The 17,935-nt window shown below is 40.6% G+C and overlaps 54 non-coding genes across 54 annotated transcripts; all 54 read left to right on the forward strand.

Annotated features, from left to right (window-relative positions):
• The first annotated feature begins 248 nt into the window (after positions 1-248).
• Positions 249-320, forward strand: trnap-cgg (transfer RNA proline (anticodon CGG)). The gene has a single exon. It is a non-coding gene; the product is annotated as a tRNA-Pro (tRNA).
• Positions 321-572: 252 nt separating this feature from the next.
• Positions 573-644, forward strand: trnap-cgg (transfer RNA proline (anticodon CGG)). Its single transcript has one exon. It is a non-coding gene; the product is annotated as a tRNA-Pro (tRNA).
• Positions 645-896: 252 nt separating this feature from the next.
• Positions 897-968, forward strand: trnap-cgg (transfer RNA proline (anticodon CGG)). Its single transcript has one exon. It is a non-coding gene; the product is annotated as a tRNA-Pro (tRNA).
• Positions 969-1,220: 252 nt separating this feature from the next.
• On the forward strand, positions 1,221-1,292 carry trnap-cgg (transfer RNA proline (anticodon CGG)). The gene has a single exon. It is a non-coding gene; the product is annotated as a tRNA-Pro (tRNA).
• A 250-nt stretch (positions 1,293-1,542) lies between these two features.
• Positions 1,543-1,614, forward strand: trnap-cgg (transfer RNA proline (anticodon CGG)). The gene has a single exon. It is a non-coding gene; the product is annotated as a tRNA-Pro (tRNA).
• A 252-nt stretch (positions 1,615-1,866) lies between these two features.
• Positions 1,867-1,938, forward strand: trnap-cgg (transfer RNA proline (anticodon CGG)). The gene has a single exon. It is a non-coding gene; the product is annotated as a tRNA-Pro (tRNA).
• Positions 1,939-2,191: 253 nt separating this feature from the next.
• Positions 2,192-2,263, forward strand: trnap-cgg (transfer RNA proline (anticodon CGG)). Its single transcript has one exon. It is a non-coding gene; the product is annotated as a tRNA-Pro (tRNA).
• Positions 2,264-2,381: 118 nt separating this feature from the next.
• On the forward strand, positions 2,382-2,453 carry trnap-ugg (transfer RNA proline (anticodon UGG)). Its single transcript has one exon. It is a non-coding gene; the product is annotated as a tRNA-Pro (tRNA).
• Positions 2,454-2,705: 252 nt separating this feature from the next.
• trnap-cgg (transfer RNA proline (anticodon CGG)) lies at positions 2,706-2,777 on the forward strand. Its single transcript has one exon. It is a non-coding gene; the product is annotated as a tRNA-Pro (tRNA).
• A 252-nt stretch (positions 2,778-3,029) lies between these two features.
• On the forward strand, positions 3,030-3,101 carry trnap-cgg (transfer RNA proline (anticodon CGG)). Its single transcript has one exon. It is a non-coding gene; the product is annotated as a tRNA-Pro (tRNA).
• A 252-nt stretch (positions 3,102-3,353) lies between these two features.
• Positions 3,354-3,425, forward strand: trnap-cgg (transfer RNA proline (anticodon CGG)). The gene has a single exon. It is a non-coding gene; the product is annotated as a tRNA-Pro (tRNA).
• A 252-nt stretch (positions 3,426-3,677) lies between these two features.
• Positions 3,678-3,749, forward strand: trnap-cgg (transfer RNA proline (anticodon CGG)). Its single transcript has one exon. It is a non-coding gene; the product is annotated as a tRNA-Pro (tRNA).
• A 250-nt stretch (positions 3,750-3,999) lies between these two features.
• Positions 4,000-4,071, forward strand: trnap-cgg (transfer RNA proline (anticodon CGG)). The gene has a single exon. It is a non-coding gene; the product is annotated as a tRNA-Pro (tRNA).
• A 252-nt stretch (positions 4,072-4,323) lies between these two features.
• trnap-cgg (transfer RNA proline (anticodon CGG)) lies at positions 4,324-4,395 on the forward strand. The gene has a single exon. It is a non-coding gene; the product is annotated as a tRNA-Pro (tRNA).
• Positions 4,396-4,837: 442 nt separating this feature from the next.
• On the forward strand, positions 4,838-4,909 carry trnap-cgg (transfer RNA proline (anticodon CGG)). Its single transcript has one exon. It is a non-coding gene; the product is annotated as a tRNA-Pro (tRNA).
• Positions 4,910-5,161: 252 nt separating this feature from the next.
• Positions 5,162-5,233, forward strand: trnap-cgg (transfer RNA proline (anticodon CGG)). Its single transcript has one exon. It is a non-coding gene; the product is annotated as a tRNA-Pro (tRNA).
• A 250-nt stretch (positions 5,234-5,483) lies between these two features.
• On the forward strand, positions 5,484-5,555 carry trnap-cgg (transfer RNA proline (anticodon CGG)). The gene has a single exon. It is a non-coding gene; the product is annotated as a tRNA-Pro (tRNA).
• Positions 5,556-5,807: 252 nt separating this feature from the next.
• On the forward strand, positions 5,808-5,879 carry trnap-cgg (transfer RNA proline (anticodon CGG)). Its single transcript has one exon. It is a non-coding gene; the product is annotated as a tRNA-Pro (tRNA).
• A 253-nt stretch (positions 5,880-6,132) lies between these two features.
• On the forward strand, positions 6,133-6,204 carry trnap-cgg (transfer RNA proline (anticodon CGG)). The gene has a single exon. It is a non-coding gene; the product is annotated as a tRNA-Pro (tRNA).
• A 118-nt stretch (positions 6,205-6,322) lies between these two features.
• trnap-ugg (transfer RNA proline (anticodon UGG)) lies at positions 6,323-6,394 on the forward strand. Its single transcript has one exon. It is a non-coding gene; the product is annotated as a tRNA-Pro (tRNA).
• A 252-nt stretch (positions 6,395-6,646) lies between these two features.
• trnap-cgg (transfer RNA proline (anticodon CGG)) lies at positions 6,647-6,718 on the forward strand. The gene has a single exon. It is a non-coding gene; the product is annotated as a tRNA-Pro (tRNA).
• A 252-nt stretch (positions 6,719-6,970) lies between these two features.
• Positions 6,971-7,042, forward strand: trnap-cgg (transfer RNA proline (anticodon CGG)). Its single transcript has one exon. It is a non-coding gene; the product is annotated as a tRNA-Pro (tRNA).
• A 250-nt stretch (positions 7,043-7,292) lies between these two features.
• Positions 7,293-7,364, forward strand: trnap-cgg (transfer RNA proline (anticodon CGG)). Its single transcript has one exon. It is a non-coding gene; the product is annotated as a tRNA-Pro (tRNA).
• A 252-nt stretch (positions 7,365-7,616) lies between these two features.
• Positions 7,617-7,688, forward strand: trnap-cgg (transfer RNA proline (anticodon CGG)). Its single transcript has one exon. It is a non-coding gene; the product is annotated as a tRNA-Pro (tRNA).
• Positions 7,689-7,938: 250 nt separating this feature from the next.
• Positions 7,939-8,010, forward strand: trnap-cgg (transfer RNA proline (anticodon CGG)). Its single transcript has one exon. It is a non-coding gene; the product is annotated as a tRNA-Pro (tRNA).
• A 252-nt stretch (positions 8,011-8,262) lies between these two features.
• Positions 8,263-8,334, forward strand: trnap-cgg (transfer RNA proline (anticodon CGG)). Its single transcript has one exon. It is a non-coding gene; the product is annotated as a tRNA-Pro (tRNA).
• Positions 8,335-8,776: 442 nt separating this feature from the next.
• On the forward strand, positions 8,777-8,848 carry trnap-cgg (transfer RNA proline (anticodon CGG)). The gene has a single exon. It is a non-coding gene; the product is annotated as a tRNA-Pro (tRNA).
• Positions 8,849-9,100: 252 nt separating this feature from the next.
• Positions 9,101-9,172, forward strand: trnap-cgg (transfer RNA proline (anticodon CGG)). Its single transcript has one exon. It is a non-coding gene; the product is annotated as a tRNA-Pro (tRNA).
• Positions 9,173-9,422: 250 nt separating this feature from the next.
• trnap-cgg (transfer RNA proline (anticodon CGG)) lies at positions 9,423-9,494 on the forward strand. Its single transcript has one exon. It is a non-coding gene; the product is annotated as a tRNA-Pro (tRNA).
• Positions 9,495-9,746: 252 nt separating this feature from the next.
• Positions 9,747-9,818, forward strand: trnap-cgg (transfer RNA proline (anticodon CGG)). Its single transcript has one exon. It is a non-coding gene; the product is annotated as a tRNA-Pro (tRNA).
• Positions 9,819-10,071: 253 nt separating this feature from the next.
• On the forward strand, positions 10,072-10,143 carry trnap-cgg (transfer RNA proline (anticodon CGG)). Its single transcript has one exon. It is a non-coding gene; the product is annotated as a tRNA-Pro (tRNA).
• Positions 10,144-10,261: 118 nt separating this feature from the next.
• Positions 10,262-10,333, forward strand: trnap-ugg (transfer RNA proline (anticodon UGG)). Its single transcript has one exon. It is a non-coding gene; the product is annotated as a tRNA-Pro (tRNA).
• A 252-nt stretch (positions 10,334-10,585) lies between these two features.
• trnap-cgg (transfer RNA proline (anticodon CGG)) lies at positions 10,586-10,657 on the forward strand. Its single transcript has one exon. It is a non-coding gene; the product is annotated as a tRNA-Pro (tRNA).
• A 252-nt stretch (positions 10,658-10,909) lies between these two features.
• Positions 10,910-10,981, forward strand: trnap-cgg (transfer RNA proline (anticodon CGG)). Its single transcript has one exon. It is a non-coding gene; the product is annotated as a tRNA-Pro (tRNA).
• A 250-nt stretch (positions 10,982-11,231) lies between these two features.
• Positions 11,232-11,303, forward strand: trnap-cgg (transfer RNA proline (anticodon CGG)). The gene has a single exon. It is a non-coding gene; the product is annotated as a tRNA-Pro (tRNA).
• Positions 11,304-11,555: 252 nt separating this feature from the next.
• trnap-cgg (transfer RNA proline (anticodon CGG)) lies at positions 11,556-11,627 on the forward strand. Its single transcript has one exon. It is a non-coding gene; the product is annotated as a tRNA-Pro (tRNA).
• Positions 11,628-11,877: 250 nt separating this feature from the next.
• trnap-cgg (transfer RNA proline (anticodon CGG)) lies at positions 11,878-11,949 on the forward strand. Its single transcript has one exon. It is a non-coding gene; the product is annotated as a tRNA-Pro (tRNA).
• A 252-nt stretch (positions 11,950-12,201) lies between these two features.
• On the forward strand, positions 12,202-12,273 carry trnap-cgg (transfer RNA proline (anticodon CGG)). The gene has a single exon. It is a non-coding gene; the product is annotated as a tRNA-Pro (tRNA).
• Positions 12,274-12,715: 442 nt separating this feature from the next.
• On the forward strand, positions 12,716-12,787 carry trnap-cgg (transfer RNA proline (anticodon CGG)). Its single transcript has one exon. It is a non-coding gene; the product is annotated as a tRNA-Pro (tRNA).
• Positions 12,788-13,039: 252 nt separating this feature from the next.
• On the forward strand, positions 13,040-13,111 carry trnap-cgg (transfer RNA proline (anticodon CGG)). The gene has a single exon. It is a non-coding gene; the product is annotated as a tRNA-Pro (tRNA).
• A 250-nt stretch (positions 13,112-13,361) lies between these two features.
• Positions 13,362-13,433, forward strand: trnap-cgg (transfer RNA proline (anticodon CGG)). The gene has a single exon. It is a non-coding gene; the product is annotated as a tRNA-Pro (tRNA).
• A 252-nt stretch (positions 13,434-13,685) lies between these two features.
• trnap-cgg (transfer RNA proline (anticodon CGG)) lies at positions 13,686-13,757 on the forward strand. The gene has a single exon. It is a non-coding gene; the product is annotated as a tRNA-Pro (tRNA).
• Positions 13,758-14,010: 253 nt separating this feature from the next.
• trnap-cgg (transfer RNA proline (anticodon CGG)) lies at positions 14,011-14,082 on the forward strand. Its single transcript has one exon. It is a non-coding gene; the product is annotated as a tRNA-Pro (tRNA).
• A 118-nt stretch (positions 14,083-14,200) lies between these two features.
• On the forward strand, positions 14,201-14,272 carry trnap-ugg (transfer RNA proline (anticodon UGG)). The gene has a single exon. It is a non-coding gene; the product is annotated as a tRNA-Pro (tRNA).
• Positions 14,273-14,524: 252 nt separating this feature from the next.
• On the forward strand, positions 14,525-14,596 carry trnap-cgg (transfer RNA proline (anticodon CGG)). The gene has a single exon. It is a non-coding gene; the product is annotated as a tRNA-Pro (tRNA).
• A 252-nt stretch (positions 14,597-14,848) lies between these two features.
• Positions 14,849-14,920, forward strand: trnap-cgg (transfer RNA proline (anticodon CGG)). Its single transcript has one exon. It is a non-coding gene; the product is annotated as a tRNA-Pro (tRNA).
• A 252-nt stretch (positions 14,921-15,172) lies between these two features.
• trnap-cgg (transfer RNA proline (anticodon CGG)) lies at positions 15,173-15,244 on the forward strand. Its single transcript has one exon. It is a non-coding gene; the product is annotated as a tRNA-Pro (tRNA).
• Positions 15,245-15,496: 252 nt separating this feature from the next.
• trnap-cgg (transfer RNA proline (anticodon CGG)) lies at positions 15,497-15,568 on the forward strand. Its single transcript has one exon. It is a non-coding gene; the product is annotated as a tRNA-Pro (tRNA).
• Positions 15,569-15,820: 252 nt separating this feature from the next.
• On the forward strand, positions 15,821-15,892 carry trnap-cgg (transfer RNA proline (anticodon CGG)). Its single transcript has one exon. It is a non-coding gene; the product is annotated as a tRNA-Pro (tRNA).
• Positions 15,893-16,142: 250 nt separating this feature from the next.
• Positions 16,143-16,214, forward strand: trnap-cgg (transfer RNA proline (anticodon CGG)). The gene has a single exon. It is a non-coding gene; the product is annotated as a tRNA-Pro (tRNA).
• A 252-nt stretch (positions 16,215-16,466) lies between these two features.
• Positions 16,467-16,538, forward strand: trnap-cgg (transfer RNA proline (anticodon CGG)). Its single transcript has one exon. It is a non-coding gene; the product is annotated as a tRNA-Pro (tRNA).
• A 250-nt stretch (positions 16,539-16,788) lies between these two features.
• trnap-cgg (transfer RNA proline (anticodon CGG)) lies at positions 16,789-16,860 on the forward strand. The gene has a single exon. It is a non-coding gene; the product is annotated as a tRNA-Pro (tRNA).
• A 252-nt stretch (positions 16,861-17,112) lies between these two features.
• On the forward strand, positions 17,113-17,184 carry trnap-cgg (transfer RNA proline (anticodon CGG)). The gene has a single exon. It is a non-coding gene; the product is annotated as a tRNA-Pro (tRNA).
• Positions 17,185-17,626: 442 nt separating this feature from the next.
• trnap-cgg (transfer RNA proline (anticodon CGG)) lies at positions 17,627-17,698 on the forward strand. The gene has a single exon. It is a non-coding gene; the product is annotated as a tRNA-Pro (tRNA).
• Positions 17,699-17,935: the final 237 nt, after the last annotated feature.

The following is a 17,935-nucleotide window of genomic DNA, read 5'->3' on the forward strand; positions in this document are numbered from 1 at the left end:
GAACTTATTTGATGATGGCAAAGTCTGTTATTATTGGAGATAAATATGCGATTGTTAACAAAATTCTAATTACCCAATATAGTCAATCTATGTCCATATGAGTATTGAAACTGTGTTTAAAAAACAACCAAGCCCAGTAAGACAAAACAGGCAATTTGCCGACAAAGTCAAGAGCTACGCTGCATTCATTGTCGTGCCCAGTTATATGGGATCTTGTCACGTTGACATAGATTTTTTAACCATTTGCTGGCTCGTTGGTCTAGGGGTATGATTCTCGCTTCGGGTGCGAGAGGTCCCGGGTTCAAATCCCGGACGAGCCCAAAAGAACTTATTCAATGATGGCAAAGTCTGTTATTGTTGGAGATAAATATGCGATTGTTAACAAAATTCTAATTACCCAATATAGTCAATTTATGTCCATATGAGTATTGAAACTGTGTTTAAAAAAGAACCAAGCCCAGTAAGACAAAACAGGCAATTTGCCGACAAAGTCGAGAGCTACGCTGCCTAAATTCTCTTGCCGAGTTATATGGGATCTTCTCACGTTGACGTAGATTATTAAGCCATTTGATGGCTCGTTGGTCTAGGGGTATGATTCTCGCTTCGGGTGCGAGAGGTCCCGGGTTCAAATCCCGGACGAGCCCAAAAGAACTTATTTGATGATGGCAAAGTCTGTTATTATTGGAGATAAATATGCGATTGTTAACAAAATTCTAATTACCCAATATAGTCAATCTATGTCCATATGAGTATTGAAACTGTGTTTAAAAAACAACCAAGCCCAGTAAGACAAAACAGGCAATTTGCCGACAAAGTCAAGAGCTACGCTGCATTCATTGTCTTGCCCAATTATATGGGATCTTGTCACGTTGACATAGATTTTTTAACCATTTGCTGGCTCGTTGGTCTAGGGGTATGATTCTCGCTTCGGGTGCGAGAGGTCCCGGGTTCAAATCCCGGATGAGCCCAAAAGAACTTATTCAATGATGGCAAAGTCTGTTATTGTTGGAGATAAATATGCGATTGTTAACAAAATTCTAATTACCCAATATAGTCAATTTATGTCCATATGAGTATTGAAACTGTGTTTAAAAAAGAACCAAGCCCAGTAAGACAAAACAGGCAATTTGCCGACAAAGTCGAGAGCTACGCTGCCTAAATTCTCTTGCCGAGTTATATGGGATCTTCTCACGTTGACGTAGATTATTAAGCCATTTGATGGCTCGTTGGTCTAGGGGTATGATTCTCGCTTCGGGTGCGAGAGGTCCCGGGTTCAAATCCCGGACGAGCCCAATCAAACTTATTTGATGATGGCATAGTCTGTTACTAACGGATATAAATATGTGATTAACAAAATTGTAACAACCGAAATTAGTCAATCTATGTCCATATAAATATTGAAACTGTGTTTGAAAAATAAACCAAACCCAGTAGGACAAAAAAGGCAATTTGCTGACAAAGTCAAGAGCTACACTACTTAAATTCTCTTGCCGAGTTATATGGGATCTTCTCACGTTGACGTAGATTATTAACCCATTTGTTGGCTCGTTGGTCTAGGGGTATGATTCTCGCTTCGGGTGCGAGAGGTCCCGGGTTCAAATCCCGGACGAGCCCAAAAGAACTTATTTGATGATGGCAAAGTCTGTTATTATTGGAGATAAATATGCGATTGTTAACAAAATTCTAATTACCCAATATAGTCAATCTATGTCCATATGAGTATTGAAACTGTGTTTAAAAAAGAACCAAGCCCAGTAAGACAAAACAGGCAATTTGCCGACAAAGTCAAGAGCTACGCTGCATTCATTGTCGTGCCCAGTTATATTGGATCTTGTCACGTTGACATAGATTTTTTAACCATTTGCTGGCTCGTTGGTCTAGGGGTATGATTCTCGCTTCGGGTGCGAGAGGTCCCGGGTTCAAATCCCGGACGAGCCCAAAAGAACTTATTTGATGATGGCAAAGTCTGTTATTATTGGAGATAATTATGCGATTGTTAACAAAATTCTAATTACCCAATATAGTCAATTTATGTCCATATGAGTATTGAAACTGTGTTTAAAAAAACAACCAAGCCCAGTAAGACAAAACAGGCAATTTGCCGACAAAGTCAAGAGCTACGCTGCATTCATTGTCGTGCCCAGTTATATGGGATCTTGTCAGGTTGACATTGATTTTTTAACCATTTGCTGGCTCGTTGGTCTAGGGGTATGATTCTCGCTTCGGGTGCGAGAGGTCCCGGGTTCAAATCCCGGACGAGCCCTGAAGTACTTATTTGATGATGGCAAAGGCTTTTACAATCAAGAGCTACGCACCTTAAATTCTCTTGCCGACAAATATGGGATCTTCTCACGTTGACATTGATTATTAACCCATTTGTTGGCTCGTTGGTCTAGGGGTATGATTCTCGCTTTGGGTGCGAGAGGTCCCGGGTTCAAATCCCGGACGAGCCCAAAAGAACTTATTTGATGATGGCAAAGTCTGTTATTATTGGAGATAAATATGCGATTGTTAACAAAATTCTAATTACCCAATATAGTCAATCTATGTCCATATGAGTATTGAAACTGTGTTTAAAAAACAACCAAGCCCAGTAAGACAAAACAGGCAATTTGCCGACAAAGTCAAGAGCTACGCTGCATTCATTGTCGTGCCCAGTTATATGGGATCTTGTCACGTTGACATAGATTTTTTAACCATTTGCTGGCTCGTTGGTCTAGGGGTATGATTCTCGCTTCGGGTGCGAGAGGTCCCGGGTTCAAATCCCGGACGAGCCCAAAAGAACTTATTCAATGATGGCAAAGTCTGTTATTGTTGGAGATAAATATGCGATTGTTAACAAAATTCTAATTACCCAATATAGTCAATTTATGTCCATATGAGTATTGAAACTGTGTTTAAAAAAGAACCAAGCCCAGTAAGACAAAACAGGCAATTTGCCGACAAAGTCGAGAGCTACGCTGCCTAAATTCTCTTGCCGAGTTATATGGGATCTTCTCACGTTGACGTAGATTATTAAGCCATTTGATGGCTCGTTGGTCTAGGGGTATGATTCTCGCTTCGGGTGCGAGAGGTCCCGGGTTCAAATCCCGGACGAGCCCAAAAGAACTTATTTGATGATGGCAAAGTCTGTTATTATTGGAGATAAATATGCGATTGTTAACAAAATTCTAATTACCCAATATAGTCAATCTATGTCCATATGAGTATTGAAACTGTGTTTAAAAAACAACCAAGCCCAGTAAGACAAAACAGGCAATTTGCCGACAAAGTCAAGAGCTACGCTGCATTCATTGTCTTGCCCAATTATATGGGATCTTGTCACGTTGACATAGATTTTTTAACCATTTGCTGGCTCGTTGGTCTAGGGGTATGATTCTCGCTTCGGGTGCGAGAGGTCCCGGGTTCAAATCCCGGATGAGCCCAAAAGAACTTATTCAATGATGGCAAAGTCTGTTATTGTTGGAGATAAATATGCGATTGTTAACAAAATTCTAATTACCCAATATAGTCAATTTATGTCCATATGAGTATTGAAACTGTGTTTAAAAAAGAACCAAGCCCAGTAAGACAAAACAGGCAATTTGCCGACAAAGTCGAGAGCTACGCTGCCTAAATTCTCTTGCCGAGTTATATGGGATCTTCTCACGTTGACGTAGATTATTAAGCCATTTGATGGCTCGTTGGTCTAGGGGTATGATTCTCGCTTCGGGTGCGAGAGGTCCCGGGTTCAAATCCCGGACGAGCCCAATCAAACTTATTTGATGATGGCATAGTCTGTTACTAACGGATATAAATATGTGATTAACAAAATTGTAACAACCGAAATTAGTCAATCTATGTCCATATAAATATTGAAACTGTGTTTGAAAAATAAACCAAACCCAGTAGGACAAAAAAGGCAATTTGCTGACAAAGTCAAGAGCTACACTACTTAAATTCTCTTGCCGAGTTATATGGGATCTTCTCACGTTGACGTAGATTATTAACCCATTTGTTGGCTCGTTGGTCTAGGGGTATGATTCTCGCTTCGGGTGCGAGAGGTCCCGGGTTCAAATCCCGGACGAGCCCAAAAGAACTTATTTGATGATGGCAAAGTCTGTTATTATTGGAGATAAATATGCGATTGTTAACAAAATTCTAATTACCCAATATAGTCAATCTATGTCCATATGAGTATTGAAACTGTGTTTAAAAAAGAACCAAGCCCAGTAAGACAAAACAGGCAATTTGCCGACAAAGTCAAGAGCTACGCTGCATTCATTGTCTTGCCCAATTATATGGGATCTTGTGACGTTGACATAGATTTTTTAACCATTTGCTGGCTCGTTGGTCTAGGGGTATGATTCTCGCTTCGGGTGCGAGAGGTCCCGGGTTCAAATCCCGGACGAGCCCTGAAGTACTTATTTGATGATGGCAAAGGCTTTTACAATCAAGAGCTACGCACCTTAAATTCTCTTGCCGACAAATATGGGATCTTCTCACGTTGACATTGATTATTAACCCATTTGTTGGCTCGTTGGTCTAGGGGTATGATTCTCGCTTTGGGTGCGAGAGGTCCTGGGTTCAAATCCCGGACGAGCCCAAAAGAACTTATTTGATGATGGCAAAGTCTGTTATTATTGGAGATAAATATGCGATTGTTAACAAAATTCTAATTACCCAATATAGTCAATCTATGTCCATATGAGTATTGAAACTGTGTTTAAAAAACAACCAAGCCCAGTAAGACAAAACAGGCAATTTGCCGACAAAGTCAAGAGCTACGCTGCATTCATTGTCGTGCCCAGTTATATGGGATCTTGTCACGTTGACATAGATTTTTTAACCATTTGCTGGCTCGTTGGTCTAGGGGTATGATTCTCGCTTCGGGTGCGAGAGGTCCCGGGTTTAAATCCCGGATGAGCCCAAAAGAACTTATTCAATGATGGCAAAGTCTGTTATTGTTGGAGATAAATATGCGATTGTTAACAAAATTCTAATTACCCAATATAGTCAATTTATGTCCATATGAGTATTGAAACTGTGTTTAAAAAAGAACCAAGCCCAGTAAGACAAAACAGGCAATTTGCCGACAAAGTCGAGAGCTACGCTGCCTAAATTCTCTTGCCGAGTTATATGGGATCTTCTCACGTTGACGTAGATTATTAAGCCATTTGATGGCTCGTTGGTCTAGGGGTATGATTCTCGCTTCGGGTGCGAGAGGTCCCGGGTTCAAATCCCGGACGAGCCCAATCAAACTTATTTGATGATGGCATAGTCTGTTACTAACGGATATAAATATGTGATTAACAAAATTGTAACAACCGAAATTAGTCAATCTATGTCCATATAAATATTGAAACTGTGTTTGAAAAATAAACCAAACCCAGTAGGACAAAAAAGGCAATTTGCTGACAAAGTCAAGAGCTACACTACTTAAATTCTCTTGCCGAGTTATATGGGATCTTCTCACGTTGACGTAGATTATTAACCCATTTGTTGGCTCGTTGGTCTAGGGGTATGATTCTCGCTTCGGGTGCGAGAGGTCCCGGGTTCAAATCCCGGACGAGCCCAAAAGAACTTATTTGATGATGGCAAAGTCTGTTATTATTGGAGATAAATATGCGATTGTTAACAAAATTCTAATTACCCAATATAGTCAATCTATGTCCATATGAGTATTGAAACTGTGTTTAAAAAAGAACCAAGCCCAGTAAGACAAAACAGGCAATTTGCCGACAAAGTCAAGAGCTACGCTGCATTCATTGTCGTGCCCAGTTATATTGGATCTTGTCACGTTGACATAGATTTTTTAACCATTTGCTGGCTCGTTGGTCTAGGGGTATGATTCTCGCTTCGGGTGCGAGAGGTCCCGGGTTCAAATCCCGGACGAGCCCAAAAGAACTTATTTGATGATGGCAAAGTCTGTTATTATTGGAGATAATTATGCGATTGTTAACAAAATTCTAATTACCCAATATAGTCAATTTATGTCCATATGAGTATTGAAACTGTGTTTAAAAAAACAACCAAGCCCAGTAAGACAAAACAGGCAATTTGCCGACAAAGTCAAGAGCTACGCTGCATTCATTGTCGTGCCCAGTTATATGGGATCTTGTCAGGTTGACATTGATTTTTTAACCATTTGCTGGCTCGTTGGTCTAGGGGTATGATTCTCGCTTCGGGTGCGAGAGGTCCCGGGTTCAAATCCCGGACGAGCCCTGAAGTACTTATTTGATGATGGCAAAGGCTTTTACAATCAAGAGCTACGCACCTTAAATTCTCTTGCCGACAAATATGGGATCTTCTCACGTTGACATTGATTATTAACCCATTTGTTGGCTCGTTGGTCTAGGGGTATGATTCTCGCTTTGGGTGCGAGAGGTCCCGGGTTCAAATCCCGGACGAGCCCAAAAGAACTTATTTGATGATGGCAAAGTCTGTTATTATTGGAGATAAATATGCGATTGTTAACAAAATTCTAATTACCCAATATAGTCAATCTATGTCCATATGAGTATTGAAACTGTGTTTAAAAAACAACCAAGCCCAGTAAGACAAAACAGGCAATTTGCCGACAAAGTCAAGAGTTACGCTGCATTCATTGTCGTGCCCAGTTATATGGGATCTTGTCACGTTGACATAGATTTTTTAACCATTTGCTGGCTCGTTGGTCTAGGGGTATGATTCTCGCTTCGGGTGCGAGAGGTCCCGGGTTCAAATCCCGGACGAGCCCAAAAGAACTTATTCAATGATGGCAAAGTCTGTTATTGTTGGAGATAAATATGCGATTGTTAACAAAATTCTAATTACCCAATATAGTCAATTTATGTCCATATGAGTATTGAAACTGTGTTTAAAAAAGAACCAAGCCCAGTAAGACAAAACAGGCAATTTGCCGACAAAGTCGAGAGCTACGCTGCCTAAATTCTCTTGCCGAGTTATATGGGATCTTCTCACGTTGACGTAGATTATTAAGCCATTTGATGGCTCGTTGGTCTAGGGGTATGATTCTCGCTTCGGGTGCGAGAGGTCCCGGGTTCAAATCCCGGACGAGCCCAAAAGAACTTATTTGATGATGGCAAAGTCTGTTATTATTGGAGATAATTATGCGATTGTTAACAAAATTCTAATTACCCAATATAGTCAATTTATGTCCATATGAGTATTGAAACTGTTTAAAAAACAACCAAGCCCAGTAAGACAAAACAGGCAATTTGCCGACAAAGTCAAGAGCTACGCTGCATTCATTGTCTTGCCCAATTATATGGGATCTTGTCACGTTGACATAGATTTTTTAACCATTTGCTGGCTCGTTGGTCTAGGGGTATGATTCTCGCTTCGGGTGCGAGAGGTCCCGGGTTCAAATCCCGGATGAGCCCAAAAGAACTTATTCAATGATGGCAAAGTCTGTTATTGTTGGAGATAAATATGCGATTGTTAACAAAATTCTAATTACCCAATATAGTCAATTTATGTCCATATGAGTATTGAAACTGTGTTTAAAAAAGAACCAAGCCCAGTAAGACAAAACAGGCAATTTGCCGACAAAGTCGAGAGCTACGCTGCCTAAATTCTCTTGCCGAGTTATATGGGATCTTCTCACGTTGACGTAGATTATTAAGCCATTTGATGGCTCGTTGGTCTAGGGGTATGATTCTCGCTTCGGGTGCGAGAGGTCCCGGGTTCAAATCCCGGACGAGCCCAATCAAACTTATTTGATGATGGCATAGTCTGTTACTAACGGATATAAATATGTGATTAACAAAATTGTAACAACCGAAATTAGTCAATCTATGTCCATATAAATATTGAAACTGTGTTTGAAAAATAAACCAAACCCAGTAGGACAAAAAAGGCAATTTGCTGACAAAGTCAAGAGCTACACTACTTAAATTCTCTTGCCGAGTTATATGGGATCTTCTCACGTTGACGTAGATTATTAACCCATTTGTTGGCTCGTTGGTCTAGGGGTATGATTCTCGCTTCGGGTGCGAGAGGTCCCGGGTTCAAATCCCGGACGAGCCCAAAAGAACTTATTTGATGATGGCAAAGTCTGTTATTATTGGAGATAAATATGCGATTGTTAACAAAATTCTAATTACCCAATATAGTCAATCTATGTCCATATGAGTATTGAAACTGTGTTTAAAAAAGAACCAAGCCCAGTAAGACAAAACAGGCAATTTGCCGACAAAGTCAAGAGCTACGCTGCATTCATTGTCTTGCCCAATTATATGGGATCTTGTGACGTTGACATAGATTTTTTAACCATTTGCTGGCTCGTTGGTCTAGGGGTATGATTCTCGCTTCGGGTGCGAGAGGTCCCGGGTTCAAATCCCGGACGAGCCCTGAAGTACTTATTTGATGATGGCAAAGGCTTTTACAATCAAGAGCTACGCACCTTAAATTCTCTTGCCGACAAATATGGGATCTTCTCACGTTGACATTGATTATTAACCCATTTGTTGGCTCGTTGGTCTAGGGGTATGATTCTCGCTTTGGGTGCGAGAGGTCCTGGGTTCAAATCCCGGACGAGCCCAAAAGAACTTATTTGATGATGGCAAAGTCTGTTATTATTGGAGATAAATATGCGATTGTTAACAAAATTCTAATTACCCAATATAGTCAATCTATGTCCATATGAGTATTGAAACTGTGTTTAAAAAACAACCAAGCCCAGTAAGACAAAACAGGCAATTTGCCGACAAAGTCAAGAGCTACGCTGCATTCATTGTCGTGCCCAGTTATATGGGATCTTGTCACGTTGACATAGATTTTTTAACCATTTGCTGGCTCGTTGGTCTAGGGGTATGATTCTCGCTTCGGGTGCGAGAGGTCCCGGGTTTAAATCCCGGATGAGCCCAAAAGAACTTATTCAATGATGGCAAAGTCTGTTATTGTTGGAGATAAATATGCGATTGTTAACAAAATTCTAATTACCCAATATAGTCAATTTATGTCCATATGAGTATTGAAACTGTGTTTAAAAAAGAACCAAGCCCAGTAAGACAAAACAGGCAATTTGCCGACAAAGTCGAGAGCTACGCTGCCTAAATTCTCTTGCCGAGTTATATGGGATCTTCTCACGTTGACGTAGATTATTAAGCCATTTGATGGCTCGTTGGTCTAGGGGTATGATTCTCGCTTCGGGTGCGAGAGGTCCCGGGTTCAAATCCCGGACGAGCCCAATCAAACTTATTTGATGATGGCATAGTCTGTTACTAACGGATATAAATATGTGATTAACAAAATTGTAACAACCGAAATTAGTCAATCTATGTCCATATAAATATTGAAACTGTGTTTGAAAAATAAACCAAACCCAGTAGGACAAAAAAGGCAATTTGCTGACAAAGTCAAGAGCTACACTACTTAAATTCTCTTGCCGAGTTATATGGGATCTTCTCACGTTGACGTAGATTATTAACCCATTTGTTGGCTCGTTGGTCTAGGGGTATGATTCTCGCTTCGGGTGCGAGAGGTCCCGGGTTCAAATCCCGGACGAGCCCAAAAGAACTTATTTGATGATGGCAAAGTCTGTTATTATTGGAGATAAATATGCGATTGTTAACAAAATTCTAATTACCCAATATAGTCAATCTATGTCCATATGAGTATTGAAACTGTGTTTAAAAAAGAACCAAGCCCAGTAAGACAAAACAGGCAATTTGCCGACAAAGTCAAGAGCTACGCTGCATTCATTGTCGTGCCCAGTTATATTGGATCTTGTCACGTTGACATAGATTTTTTAACCATTTGCTGGCTCGTTGGTCTAGGGGTATGATTCTCGCTTCGGGTGCGAGAGGTCCCGGGTTCAAATCCCGGACGAGCCCAAAAGAACTTATTTGATGATGGCAAAGTCTGTTATTATTGGAGATAATTATGCGATTGTTAACAAAATTCTAATTACCCAATATAGTCAATTTATGTCCATATGAGTATTGAAACTGTGTTTAAAAAAACAACCAAGCCCAGTAAGACAAAACAGGCAATTTGCCGACAAAGTCAAGAGCTACGCTGCATTCATTGTCGTGCCCAGTTATATGGGATCTTGTCAGGTTGACATTGATTTTTTAACCATTTGCTGGCTCGTTGGTCTAGGGGTATGATTCTCGCTTCGGGTGCGAGAGGTCCCGGGTTCAAATCCCGGACGAGCCCTGAAGTACTTATTTGATGATGGCAAAGGCTTTTACAATCAAGAGCTACGCACCTTAAATTCTCTTGCCGACAAATATGGGATCTTCTCACGTTGACATTGATTATTAACCCATTTGTTGGCTCGTTGGTCTAGGGGTATGATTCTCGCTTTGGGTGCGAGAGGTCCCGGGTTCAAATCCCGGACGAGCCCAAAAGAACTTATTTGATGATGGCAAAGTCTGTTATTATTGGAGATAAATATGCGATTGTTAACAAAATTCTAATTACCCAATATAGTCAATCTATGTCCATATGAGTATTGAAACTGTGTTTAAAAAACAACCAAGCCCAGTAAGACAAAACAGGCAATTTGCCGACAAAGTCAAGAGCTACGCTGCATTCATTGTCGTGCCCAGTTATATGGGATCTTGTCACGTTGACATAGATTTTTTAACCATTTGCTGGCTCGTTGGTCTAGGGGTATGATTCTCGCTTCGGGTGCGAGAGGTCCCGGGTTCAAATCCCGGACGAGCCCAAAAGAACTTATTCAATGATGGCAAAGTCTGTTATTGTTGGAGATAAATATGCGATTGTTAACAAAATTCTAATTACCCAATATAGTCAATTTATGTCCATATGAGTATTGAAACTGTGTTTAAAAAAGAACCAAGCCCAGTAAGACAAAACAGGCAATTTGCCGACAAAGTCGAGAGCTACGCTGCCTAAATTCTCTTGCCGAGTTATATGGGATCTTCTCACGTTGACGTAGATTATTAAGCCATTTGATGGCTCGTTGGTCTAGGGGTATGATTCTCGCTTCGGGTGCGAGAGGTCCCGGGTTCAAATCCCGGACGAGCCCAAAAGAACTTATTTGATGATGGCAAAGTCTGTTATTATTGGAGATAATTATGCGATTGTTAACAAAATTCTAATTACCCAATATAGTCAATTTATGTCCATATGAGTATTGAAACTGTTTAAAAAACAACCAAGCCCAGTAAGACAAAACAGGCAATTTGCCGACAAAGTCAAGAGCTACGCTGCATTCATTGTCTTGCCCAATTATATGGGATCTTGTCACGTTGACATAGATTTTTTAACCATTTGCTGGCTCGTTGGTCTAGGGGTATGATTCTCGCTTCGGGTGCGAGAGGTCCCGGGTTCAAATCCCGGATGAGCCCAAAAGAACTTATTCAATGATGGCAAAGTCTGTTATTGTTGGAGATAAATATGCGATTGTTAACAAAATTCTAATTACCCAATATAGTCAATTTATGTCCATATGAGTATTGAAACTGTGTTTAAAAAAGAACCAAGCCCAGTAAGACAAAACAGGCAATTTGCCGACAAAGTCGAGAGCTACGCTGCCTAAATTCTCTTGCCGAGTTATATGGGATCTTCTCACGTTGACGTAGATTATTAAGCCATTTGATGGCTCGTTGGTCTAGGGGTATGATTCTCGCTTCGGGTGCGAGAGGTCCCGGGTTCAAATCCCGGACGAGCCCAATCAAACTTATTTGATGATGGCATAGTCTGTTACTAACGGATATAAATATGTGATTAACAAAATTGTAACAACCGAAATTAGTCAATCTATGTCCATATAAATATTGAAACTGTGTTTGAAAAATAAACCAAACCCAGTAGGACAAAAAAGGCAATTTGCTGACAAAGTCAAGAGCTACACTACTTAAATTCTCTTGCCGAGTTATATGGGATCTTCTCACGTTGACGTAGATTATTAACCCATTTGTTGGCTCGTTGGTCTAGGGGTATGATTCTCGCTTCGGGTGCGAGAGGTCCCGGGTTCAAATCCCGGACGAGCCCAAAAGAACTTATTTGATGATGGCAAAGTCTGTTATTATTGGAGATAAATATGCGATTGTTAACAAAATTCTAATTACCCAATATAGTCAATCTATGTCCATATGAGTATTGAAACTGTGTTTAAAAAAGAACCAAGCCCAGTAAGACAAAACAGGCAATTTGCCGACAAAGTCAAGAGCTACGCTGCATTCATTGTCTTGCCCAATTATATGGGATCTTGTGACGTTGACATAGATTTTTTAACCATTTGCTGGCTCGTTGGTCTAGGGGTATGATTCTCGCTTCGGGTGCGAGAGGTCCCGGGTTCAAATCCCGGACGAGCCCTGAAGTACTTATTTGATGATGGCAAAGGCTTTTACAATCAAGAGCTACGCACCTTAAATTCTCTTGCCGACAAATATGGGATCTTCTCACGTTGACATTGATTATTAACCCATTTGTTGGCTCGTTGGTCTAGGGGTATGATTCTCGCTTTGGGTGCGAGAGGTCCTGGGTTCAAATCCCGGACGAGCCCAAAAGAACTTATTTGATGATGGCAAAGTCTGTTATTATTGGAGATAAATATGCGATTGTTAACAAAATTCTAATTACCCAATATAGTCAATCTATGTCCATATGAGTATTGAAACTGTGTTTAAAAAACAACCAAGCCCAGTAAGACAAAACAGGCAATTTGCCGACAAAGTCAAGAGCTACGCTGCATTCATTGTCGTGCCCAGTTATATGGGATCTTGTCACGTTGACATAGATTTTTTAACCATTTGCTGGCTCGTTGGTCTAGGGGTATGATTCTCGCTTCGGGTGCGAGAGGTCCCGGGTTTAAATCCCGGATGAGCCCAAAAGAACTTATTCAATGATGGCAAAGTCTGTTATTGTTGGAGATAAATATGCGATTGTTAACAAAATTCTAATTACCCAATATAGTCAATTTATGTCCATATGAGTATTGAAACTGTGTTTAAAAAAGAACCAAGCCCAGTAAGACAAAACAGGCAATTTGCCGACAAAGTCGAGAGCTACGCTGCCTAAATTCTCTTGCCGAGTTATATGGGATCTTCTCACGTTGACGTAGATTATTAAGCCATTTGATGGCTCGTTGGTCTAGGGGTATGATTCTCGCTTCGGGTGCGAGAGGTCCCGGGTTCAAATCCCGGACGAGCCCAATCAAACTTATTTGATGATGGCATAGTCTGTTACTAACGGATATAAATATGTGATTAACAAAATTGTAACAACCGAAATTAGTCAATCTATGTCCATATAAATATTGAAACTGTGTTTGAAAAATAAACCAAACCCAGTAGGACAAAAAAGGCAATTTGCTGACAAAGTCAAGAGCTACACTACTTAAATTCTCTTGCCGAGTTATATGGGATCTTCTCACGTTGACGTAGATTATTAACCCATTTGTTGGCTCGTTGGTCTAGGGGTATGATTCTCGCTTCGGGTGCGAGAGGTCCCGGGTTCAAATCCCGGACGAGCCCAAAAGAACTTATTTGATGATGGCAAAGTCTGTTATTATTGGAGATAAATATGCGATTGTTAACAAAATTCTAATTACCCAATATAGTCAATCTATGTCCATATGAGTATTGAAACTGTGTTTAAAAAAGAACCAAGCCCAGTAAGACAAAACAGGCAATTTGCCGACAAAGTCAAGAGCTACGCTGCATTCATTGTCGTGCCCAGTTATATTGGATCTTGTCACGTTGACATAGATTTTTTAACCATTTGCTGGCTCGTTGGTCTAGGGGTATGATTCTCGCTTCGGGTGCGAGAGGTCCCGGGTTCAAATCCCGGACGAGCCCAAAAGAACTTATTTGATGATGGCAAAGTCTGTTATTATTGGAGATAATTATGCGATTGTTAACAAAATTCTAATTACCCAATATAGTCAATTTATGTCCATATGAGTATTGAAACTGTGTTTAAAAAAACAACCAAGCCCAGTAAGACAAAACAGGCAATTTGCCGACAAAGTCAAGAGCTACGCTGCATTCATTGTCGTGCCCAGTTATATGGGATCTTGTCAGGTTGACATTGATTTTTTAACCATTTGCTGGCTCGTTGGTCTAGGGGTATGATTCTCGCTTCGGGTGCGAGAGGTCCCGGGTTCAAATCCCGGACGAGCCCTGAAGTACTTATTTGATGATGGCAAAGGCTTTTACAATCAAGAGCTACGCACCTTAAATTCTCTTGCCGACAAATATGGGATCTTCTCACGTTGACATTGATTATTAACCCATTTGTTGGCTCGTTGGTCTAGGGGTATGATTCTCGCTTTGGGTGCGAGAGGTCCCGGGTTCAAATCCCGGACGAGCCCAAAAGAACTTATTTGATGATGGCAAAGTCTGTTATTATTGGAGATAAATATGCGATTGTTAACAAAATTCTAATTACCCAATATAGTCAATCTATGTCCATATGAGTATTGAAACTGTGTTTAAAAAACAACCAAGCCCAGTAAGACAAAACAGGCAATTTGCCGACAAAGTCAAGAGCTACGCTGCATTCATTGTCGTGCCCAGTTATATGGGATCTTGTCACGTTGACATAGATTTTTTAACCATTTGCTGGCTCGTTGGTCTAGGGGTATGATTCTCGCTTCGGGTGCGAGAGGTCCCGGGTTCAAATCCCGGACGAGCCCAAAAGAACTTATTCAATGATGGCAAAGTCTGTTATTGTTGGAGATAAATATGCGATTGTTAACAAAATTCTAATTACCCAATATAGTCAATTTATGTCCATATGAGTATTGAAACTGTGTTTAAAAAAGAACCAAGCCCAGTAAGACAAAACAGGCAATTTGCCGACAAAGTCGAGAGCTACGCTGCCTAAATTCTCTTGCCGAGTTATATGGGATCTTCTCACGTTGACGTAGATTATTAAGCCATTTGATGGCTCGTTGGTCTAGGGGTATGATTCTCGCTTCGGGTGCGAGAGGTCCCGGGTTCAAATCCCGGACGAGCCCAAAAGAACTTATTTGATGATGGCAAAGTCTGTTATTATTGGAGATAAATATGCGATTGTTAACAAAATTCTAATTACCCAATATAGTCAATCTATGTCCATATGAGTATTGAAACTGTGTTTAAAAAAGAACCAAGCCCAGTAAGACAAAACAGGCAATTTGCCGACAAAGTCAAGAGCTACGCTGCATTCATTGTCGTGCCCAGTTATATTGGATCTTGTCACGTTGACATAGATTTTTTAACCATTTGCTGGCTCGTTGGTCTAGGGGTATGATTCTCGCTTCGGGTGCGAGAGGTCCCGGGTTCAAATCCCGGACGAGCCCAAAAGAACTTATTTGATGATGGCAAAGTCTGTTATTATTGGAGATAAATATGCGATTGTTAACAAAATTCTAATTACCCAATATAGTCAATCTATGTCCATATGAGTATTGAAACTGTGTTTAAAAAACAACCAAGCCCAGTAAGACAAAACAGGCAATTTGCCGACAAAGTCAAGAGCTACGCTGCATTCATTGTCGTGCCCAGTTATATGGGATCTTGTCACGTTGACATAGATTTTTTAACCATTTGCTGGCTCGTTGGTCTAGGGGTATGATTCTCGCTTCGGGTGCGAGAGGTCCCGGGTTCAAATCCCGGACGAGCCCAAAAGAACTTATTCAATGATGGCAAAGTCTGTTATTGTTGGAGATAAATATGCGATTGTTAACAAAATTCTAATTACCCAATATAGTCAATTTATGTCCATATGAGTATTGAAACTGTGTTTAAAAAAGAACCAAGCCCAGTAAGACAAAACAGGCAATTTGCCGACAAAGTCGAGAGCTACGCTGCCTAAATTCTCTTGCCGAGTTATATGGGATCTTCTCACGTTGACGTAGATTATTAAGCCATTTGATGGCTCGTTGGTCTAGGGGTATGATTCTCGCTTCGGGTGCGAGAGGTCCCGGGTTCAAATCCCGGACGAGCCCAAAAGAACTTATTTGATGATGGCAAAGTCTGTTATTATTGGAGATAATTATGCGATTGTTAACAAAATTCTAATTACCCAATATAGTCAATTTATGTCCATATGAGTATTGAAACTGTTTAAAAAACAACCAAGCCCAGTAAGACAAAACAGGCAATTTGCCGACAAAGTCAAGAGCTACGCTGCATTCATTGTCTTGCCCAATTATATGGGATCTTGTCACGTTGACATAGATTTTTTAACCATTTGCTGGCTCGTTGGTCTAGGGGTATGATTCTCGCTTCGGGTGCGAGAGGTCCCGGGTTCAAATCCCGGATGAGCCCAAAAGAACTTATTCAATGATGGCAAAGTCTGTTATTGTTGGAGATAAATATGCGATTGTTAACAAAATTCTAATTACCCAATATAGTCAATTTATGTCCATATGAGTATTGAAACTGTGTTTAAAAAAGAACCAAGCCCAGTAAGACAAAACAGGCAATTTGCCGACAAAGTCGAGAGCTACGCTGCCTAAATTCTCTTGCCGAGTTATATGGGATCTTCTCACGTTGACGTAGATTATTAAGCCATTTGATGGCTCGTTGGTCTAGGGGTATGATTCTCGCTTCGGGTGCGAGAGGTCCCGGGTTCAAATCCCGGACGAGCCCAATCAAACTTATTTGATGATGGCATAGTCTGTTACTAACGGATATAAATATGTGATTAACAAAATTGTAACAACCGAAATTAGTCAATCTATGTCCATATAAATATTGAAACTGTGTTTGAAAAATAAACCAAACCCAGTAGGACAAAAAAGGCAATTTGCTGACAAAGTCAAGAGCTACACTACTTAAATTCTCTTGCCGAGTTATATGGGATCTTCTCACGTTGACGTAGATTATTAACCCATTTGTTGGCTCGTTGGTCTAGGGGTATGATTCTCGCTTCGGGTGCGAGAGGTCCCGGGTTCAAATCCCGGACGAGCCCAAAAGAACTTATTTGATGATGGCAAAGTCTGTTATTATTGGAGATAAATATGCGATTGTTAACAAAATTCTAATTACCCAATATAGTCAATCTATGTCCATATGAGTATTGAAACTGTGTTTAAAAAAGAACCAAGCCCAGTAAGACAAAACAGGCAATTTGCCGACAAAGTCAAGAGCTACGCTGCATTCATTGTCTTGCCCAATTATATGGGATCTTGTGACGTTGACATAGATTTTTTAACCATTTGCTGGCTCGTTGGTCTAGGGGTATGATTCTCGCTTCGGGTGCGAGAGGTCCCGGGTTCAAATCCCGGACGAGCCCTGAAGTACTTATTTGATGATGGCAAAGGCTTTTACAATCAAGAGCTACGCACCTTAAATTCTCTTGCCGACAAATATGGGATCTTCTCACGTTGACATTGATTATTAACCCATTTGTTGGCTCGTTGGTCTAGGGGTATGATTCTCGCTTTGGGTGCGAGAGGTCCTGGGTTCAAATCCCGGACGAGCCCAAAAGAACTTATTTGATGATGGCAAAGTCTGTTATTATTGGAGATAAATATGCGATTGTTAACAAAATTCTAATTACCCAATATAGTCAATCTATGTCCATATGAGTATTGAAACTGTGTTTAAAAAACAACCAAGCCCAGTAAGACAAAACAGGCAATTTGCCGACAAAGTCAAGAGCTACGCTGCATTCATTGTCGTGCCCAGTTATATGGGATCTTGTCACGTTGACATAGATTTTTTAACCATTTGCTGGCTCGTTGGTCTAGGGGTATGATTCTCGCTTCGGGTGCGAGAGGTCCCGGGTTTAAATCCCGGATGAGCCCAAAAGAACTTATTCAATGATGGCAAAGTCTGTTATTGTTGGAGATAAATATGCGATTGTTAACAAAATTCTAATTACCCAATATAGTCAATTTATGTCCATATGAGTATTGAAACTGTGTTTAAAAAAGAACCAAGCCCAGTAAGACAAAACAGGCAATTTGCCGACAAAGTCGAGAGCTACGCTGCCTAAATTCTCTTGCCGAGTTATATGGGATCTTCTCACGTTGACGTAGATT

Source organism: Pungitius pungitius, chromosome 2 (genome assembly GCF_949316345.1).
Source record: "Pungitius pungitius chromosome 2, fPunPun2.1, whole genome shotgun sequence".
NCBI classification, from domain to species: Eukaryota; Metazoa; Chordata; class Actinopteri; order Perciformes; family Gasterosteidae; genus Pungitius; species Pungitius pungitius.